Source organism: Tyto alba, unplaced genomic scaffold, assembly GCF_018691265.1.
Source record: "Tyto alba isolate M040663 unplaced genomic scaffold, T.alba_DEE_v4.0 Super-Scaffold_33, whole genome shotgun sequence".
In the NCBI taxonomy this organism is placed as follows: Eukaryota; Metazoa; Chordata; class Aves; order Strigiformes; family Tytonidae; genus Tyto; species Tyto alba.
Genome location: NW_024881308.1, coordinates 12,998,754 through 13,006,639, shown reverse-complemented (window position 1 = coordinate 13,006,639; position 7,886 = coordinate 12,998,754).

Below are 7,886 nucleotides of genomic sequence, written 5' to 3'. Positions count from 1 at the left end.
ATCAAAAGCGGTTCAAACTGGCAAGTGACTTATACACCGCTAAATGTTGTCTGTAGGGGTTTCCAACAGTATGTTGTTAAGTAATGATTTCTTAATGGCACCCACTTTATATTGAACAAAGGGCTTTTATCCTTTTATATTCTGGTGTTGTCTAAATTTATTGCAAGTATCTCTGACAGGGGAGATGTATAACAGAGAATGACTCTAATGTTTGAGCAATAATACAACATCGATAGCATATATGCTTAATAAATTTAACATGAATGATGACCCCTAATCCCAGCATAGTCAGGGCTTCAGTCAGGTAATCTGATTCCTTTCTTCTTAATGCCCAGTTTGTAAACCATAAGATAGATACATCAGATATATACATATGGATATAGATCAAAAGGGTGACTGCACACGTTGACAGGACACTAATTAAATTGATCCACAGTTAGTGATTACCTATTCTGAGCTGTTAATTTTGCAAGTGATAAAATAGGCTGCATTCTTTTTTCTAATTAAAGAGGCACTGATACTGTCTATCTTCTCAAGATAGTGAGTGCCACCTGCTGTACGCTCACTTCCTCAGAACTGCCAAGAATTCATAACGTGCCGTGAGTACACCCGAAGAGAATACTCTGCAGTAATACAAAAAAGTACTTCTTCAGCAGAGCCAATGTCTTAGTTGTGACCTACAATGTGTAAATCATCTCATAGAATAGGTAGAAAATAGACAGAATTTATACAGAAATTGTATGGAAATTTGTTAAATAATGGTTCTTCCATCAGATGTCCTACATGGTCATGCAAGTATTTTAATAAATAGAGGTCAAGAGGTTCAGGGAATCTAAAAGCTGTAACCATGACACCTCACAGTACTGAGGCACAGGTTCTTTTACTAAATGATCCATAGATATGATGTGGTCAAACCTTGATTAAAGTGGGAAAGTAAAAGTACTTGAGCAGCTGACAGTGATATTCAGAAAAAAATAAAACATGGGTATATTTCTGATAATCATCTCCATGAACCAAAGCAGGAAAAAAGGATTAAAAGACACCTGTCAAAAATTCCTTACCAAGAGAAACTTCATGTGTAATTCTCAGAAAATGTGCTTTTGGGGGTTCAACAAGCCCTTGAGTGACTGTGCAAAGACAAATACTAGAATACTCTTAGGATAAACTGGATTTAGTAATGTATTTAAGAATCTGTAATATGCCAGACAGAGTTATCATTTTGCATCCTTAGAAATAGCACTGTTGTCTCAGGAAATAATACTGAGAGGGTTTCTTGACAAACTGTTACCTAGAAGGTTATTCAGATGCATGCAGTTCATTTTTTCACAGCCAAATGGCACCTCCGTGCCAAAAGGAGATAGGCATGATTTCTCTGATGGATGGGACAGGTCAAAGTGATTCCAATCAAAAGGCAGAAATGCTGAAGTTTGACTAAAATCAAAACAAATTCAAGAAAGAATTCTAGTCAATCCATTGTCCTTTGAATTTCACTCCATCAGGAGATTAGGAGCTGAAAATGTACTTCAAATGACTACACAGCAAAATTTGCAACTGTTCTACAAGAGAGATTTGCCTGTAAGCAAGAAGATACAGGTTTAGGTACCTTGCTTAAAGTCTGAGCCAATGACCATAGAATTAATAATCTTATTTTCTTATTTCAAGATCTTTGATTCAGATAGTTGGCAATAAAAAAATAAAATAAAATTTAAAAAAAAAAAAAAAGTGAAATTAAGAGGAAAAACAGTTCAAGGTCAAAAGATTTTAAAAGTGATGATCTAACACAATAGAGCTATGTATATTTAATACATATCGATCAGCATCTTATGAACAAAGGATTTGTGATGGATCCATACTTTATTGCAAACCTTTCTTTCAATGTAATAGATTTTTGTGTTTATAGGCCAGATTTGTAATTTAAGGGAAGGATTTACAAGAGGAGCCTAAAGGATATAAGCACTCAGCTGTTTATGAAGTTCAGTGGCATTTGAGTGTCTGACTCCCTCAGGCTCCATTATGAATTCTAACCGTAACTTATTGACAATAGTCTTTCAGTTCAGAAAGCACAAAATAGTTACCCTTTATAATACCAGAATATTTGTTTTGTAGCTGTAACAATAATCCAGCCTGTCTTCCAGGGACTATTCTGTGGTCAGAATCAGGATAATTGACACAATTTACCTCAATGGAAAATTCAGCTTTTTGTATGTGGGAATGCTGACTATATTATAGATTTACAATCACAAGTTCCTGCCTAAAAGATGTTATCGCCTTCTCCTGATTCTCTCATCCAAAAAAACTTTCCCTCGTGTCTGCTCCCTGACCACAACTATACAGCAGACCTTCAGCCCAGCCCAGAAATGCTTCTTCAGCATCTCTAACACGGGCCTGATCCAAGCCCTCACAGACTTTATTCCCAGCTCCCTTTCCCCAGGAATTGGTCTGATTCCAGAAAACACCCCAGTCCATCATCTCACTGCTGCTGTCCAGCTCTAAGAGTCTAAATTACATGTTAGGACATGAAACCAAGAATTAGGCATGATGGAGATGTATCTGGAGTGTAAAGAAAAGATCCAGCTTGTGATCTTTATAAGCAGATTTTGAAGGAACAAATTCTAATCTGCATGTACACAAAATGGACTCTCCCTCTGCTGCTGAGCTACACTTGGTGTGAGGTCTGGAGAAAGGAGCAAGCACAGCTTATAGACACATTCTACTGTCCTGATAGTTGGGCTGGCCAACGGCAGGGTACAAATGTCTGGTTTACAATTCTTCATGTTAGATAAAGGGAATTAAACTTTATAGCTGTCATTACATAACATTCCTTGACTACTAAAATGTCTTCTAAAAAGTGCAGAGACAGAGAGGAATTTGAATGCCTTTGCATGAGGGCCAAAATAAGGATGGTGGTAGCTATTGTGGGAATACTTAATAAGGTCTCTGAGTTGCTCTAGCAGCTCCATATATTCTTTTGATGCAATGCCTATAAACAGTGATTACTACTTGACTGAGGGTGTAAGGGGGGACATTCTAAGACAAAGTTAATTTACATCTTAAAAAACACACCACAGTAACAAAATTTCTATATTGTAATGATTAATGTCACCACACTGTACTGACTCTACTGCCTCATAATTAAATAGAAGATATTCAGTTGCATAGCACTTGAATATGATAATGGTTTATGTATTAACTTGTTCACCTTGAAATTTCTTGACCTATATTTCATTTTTAGAGGCACATATGATTGAATGTAAACAATAGTGTAGACTCAGAGCAGTCTCTGAGTAGTCATGGGGGAAGGACAGACACTGTTGCTATTGGCTTTACAGGAGCCTTCCTGATAAACTGAAATCAAAATTTGGAAGTACATTTTCTGAGGACTTTCTAAGTATTCCATTGAAGGAACTAGATACTTAATTCCCAGAATACGGCTGTAAAAATATTTTCCATGAACCAAATAACAGCTGAGAAGGAAAATGGAATTATGCTGTTCCTTTTGTTGTGAATTGCCACTTGTTGATTGTAGGGATTGCCTTTATCTAGTAAAACAGAGACAAAAAAAAACTCCTGTGCAGATGCACCTTCGCCCCACACCCACTAATCCATGAAGTACAAGGAATGTATTTTGAGCATTAGACAAAATTCCCAATAATGATGTTTCTCTGCCGTGTTAAAACCACCTACGTTGAAAGATCTTAGGATCTTAAATCAGTAGATGTGTGTGTTTGGGTTTTTTGCCTGTTTCTGTCAATGCGTCACTCTGTAATGTTTGCCAAGTATCTTACATGAACTATTTGAATGCCTAAAGTTAACCATTGAAGTTGAAAAAGATACTGAAATAAATCTCAGTCTTTCAGAGGTGTTGAACTCCCACACTCTCCATTCAAGTCAAGCGCATGATTGTTTCACCCTTATCATGGTCTTGTTAGCAAATATCCAGCAACTTCATAGCAGGGTGTCAGCTTTCCTCCACATTTCTGATAGAACTAGCTTCTCTACATGAAAGCACAGACTATAAATAATACTGGATCTTTAGCTTAAAAAATTCATATCCTAATGAATATTTATTCAGCACATTAAAAATATCATCCATGCCTGGCTTTCATTTGGCTCATAAACCTGAATATTGCTAAAAAACTAAAGACAATATTTATTCAGCACATCAGCATGACATCAGTTAAGGAAAACTTTGTATTTCTGTTTAGGATGCTTACATGCTTCCTATTACTGTCCTGTCAAAACAATTCATAATCTTTGGAAGTATTTATCTGAGACATGAAGGACTGTTCCCATTTCACAGCTGGAGAGATATAATAGACAGATTCATGACATTTAATTCCCACTAATTCCAGTGGAGGTAGATGCTGAATATTTTCTTAAAATCTGGATGCGATGCAAGTAACTTACCTAGAGTCACAGAGGAATCTCATGAAGCATGATTTTCAGAGTTGCAGATCAGCAGTCAACCTGTTGGAACACCTAGCTACCTGATTTTTCTCTCATGCTGAGGGTGCTTTATTTGGAGTACCATGACTAGGTGTATACAGTAGTATTAGCTTAGGTTTTCAGCTCAGACTTGAGCCAAAACTTCCCCATTATCCATCATACCATAGTGGCAGCTTGCTCTCTGGCTCTGTTTTGAAGTAAACTGCCTGGATCTTCAAACAGGAAAACTTAGATTATGTCTGAATTACTGGCCTTGACAGTGCTTCCCAGATTCTGTGAAAGATGCATGCTCTAGTTGTCTTTTGTTGTTCTGCTGGAACAAGATACAAATACAAACTGTATCCTCCACCTAAGGTCCTGATTTTCTTGGAAAGAGACACTGCTGTGTCTGGAGAGGGATTTTGCGGTTCGAGTACTCTTGCATGTATGGAGTTGCTCTGGACACACAGCACCTCTCTAGTACAATTATGTTTAGGTTTGCATTAGACACTTCCCAGTACAGTGCTCTGTTAACAAGCAATATTAAACGTTTTCAGCTTTAGTGTTGAGTCACTCCAGAATTCTTTATTTCTGTTCATTCCAGTTGAGATTTGAACAGATACTGTTTTATACTGCAATTTCTAAGAATATCCGATTAAGAAGTTGCCCAGATTCTACAGTCCAGTCTTTGTCAATTTCCAACATCACTGGGAAAGTTTAATATATTTTTTCCAAGTTCCTTAAGTCTCCTTTTGAATATACACTTTCCAAAACATCCTGTCTTCAACAGGACATACGTTTCCTCCTGTGTAATGCTGGCATCTGTAAGTAGAATATCCTGGTCACAGTAATAGATACTTTGACCAAGAAATGTATGGGGCCCCACACTCTCCATTTGCTTCGTTTGAGCACACTGGCTTTACTAGAATAATTCTTGATTTTCCTTAACATAACAGAAAGAAGGATCAGGCACTGGAGTGAGAAATTCTTTCCACTGTATATGGAAATAGAAATTCACTTGTCACTACTGCTTTCAGATGAATCTCTAAATGAAAATACCTTTTATATTGTCAGCACTATAACATGGGGATGACAGGTTCTGTTGGTTTTCCATTGGTTACAACCTGTGTCAGCAGCTTTTCAGGATCCAGAACACACTCCAGCTTCTACACTAAAAGCCATTTCTTTATGTTGACTTTTTGCTAGGAACAACTGTGAGTTCTAGTGACTTGTAATACATTTGTTATTCTTTTTTTCATATAAAAATCTGTAACGTTATTTGGAAGATTTGTTGATACAGCTTCCACAATCACCTTCAACACTTTTCCATATCTCTTCTAAATGCAATTCGGTTAAATAGGTTGATGGTGTTTGTATTAATCTAAGCAGCATTCCTGGCAACATGACAAGCTGAACTGGACTGTTTTTATTTTTATGATAGTCCTGGCCACAGCTGATGTTTCTTAAACCCAATATTTGAAAACACACACATGGATTTTTTTAAAATGTGAGATTCCTATCTCTGGTTATGTAAAAGCCGTTCTGGGCAGGAGGCAAATATTACAGGATAAAAAATACCCCTTCACAGATAACCTGCTAAATATGTAGGCAAAAAAGCACAAATAGTAGTTCTGTGTCTGATTGTTAGTGCTTTTATTGTAGAAGCAACTTGGAACACTAATTAAGATCTAAAATGTCTTGTTTCCAGCTCGGTTAAGGAATAAAAGATGACATCTGCCCATACAATATATAGACTAAGATTCACTGATGTCTGATGGAGATCAGGAAGGATGGTGAAGTGATGGTCTACAGTTCTGAAAGAAATAGGTAAGTTTAATAATTTTTTCTTCTCTTTTGCATTAATATACTCATCTCTTCTAATCCTAGACAGTTTACCTTTATCACTTCATTCGAATTAATTCAGAACTTAGAAATGTGACACTTGCCTTGCCAGCTGTTTACAAATCTCTCTACATAACTGAACTATTGCATCTCAGAGCTGATTTGCAACAACTCTCCTAACTCAGCTCTTGGCCTTTCATAAGGGGAGGCTTCAACTATGACATTCTGTGGCACTTTGTAAATGCCTAGAAAAAAGATGTGAATGCAGAGTCTATCAAGATCACTTTCAGCATCTGCATAATCAGGATTTGACCCAAGGTCCAAGAAGAGTTGCTTGTTTAATTGCATTTCTCCGTGGTTTCACTTCTGGACTGTAAACTTAGCGTGACAGATAGATTTCAAGTTAGCAAATTTCATACAAATACCGAGGACACTTACATTGTCAAGAGTTACAGTTTGAGTAACTGATGTCATCTACCTGGACTTGTGCAAAGCATTTGACACTGCCCCACATGACATCCTTGTCTCTAAATTGAAGACACATGGACTTGACAAATGGAGCATTCGGTGGATAAGGAATTGGCTGGACGGTCACACTCAGAGTTGTGGTCAACAAGTAGATGTCCAAGTGGAGAGCAGTGATGAGTGCCATTCCTCAGGGGTCATTGTTGGGCCCAGCGCTGTTTAATGTCTTTGTTGGAGACATGAACAGTGGGATCAAGTGCACCTTCAGCAAGTTCACTGATGACACCGAGCTGTGTGGTGCGGTGACACGCTGGAGGGCAGGGATGCCATCCAGAGGGACCTGGGCAGGCTGGAGAGGTGGGGCTGTGCAAACCTTATGGAGTTCAACAAGGCCAAGGGCAAGGTCCTGCCCATGGGTCAGGGAAATCCCCAGCACAAACCCAGGCTGGGCGAGGAGTGGCTGGAGAGCAGCCCTGCAGAGGAGGACTTGGGGATATTAGTGGGTGGAAACGGCCTGTGAGCCAGCACCGTGTGCTCGCAGCCCAGAACCCACCCGTGCCCTGGGCTGCAGCCAGAGCAGGGGGGGCAGCAGGGCCAGGGAGGGGATTCTCCCCCTCTGCTCTGCTCTGGGGAGACCCCCCTGCAGTGCTGGGGCCAGCTCAGGGGCCCCCAACAGCAGAAGGACACTGAGCTGCTCGAGCGGGGCCAGAGGAGGCCATGAAGATGCTGGGGGGGCTGGAGCAGCTCCCCTGGGAGGCCGGGCTGAGAGAGTTGGGGGGGTTCAGCCTGGAGAGGAGAAGGCTCCGGGGAGCCCTTCGAGCGGCCTCCCAGGGCTTAAAGGGGGGACAGGAAAGGTGGGGAGGGACTCTGTCAGGGAGTGTGGGGATAGAACGAGGGGTAACGGTTTTAAACTGAAAGAGGGTAGATTTAGATTAGATATAAGGAAGAAATTCTTCCCTGTGCGGGCGGTGAGGCGCTGGGACAGGGTGCCCAGAGAAGCTGTGGCTGCCCCCTCCCTGGAAGGGTTCAAGGCCAGGTTGGACGGGGCACCCTGGGCTGGTGGAAGGTGTCTCTGCCCATGGCAGGGGAGTTGGGACTAGATGATCTTTATGGTCCCTTCCAACCCAAACCCTTCTGTGATTCTGTGGCACTAC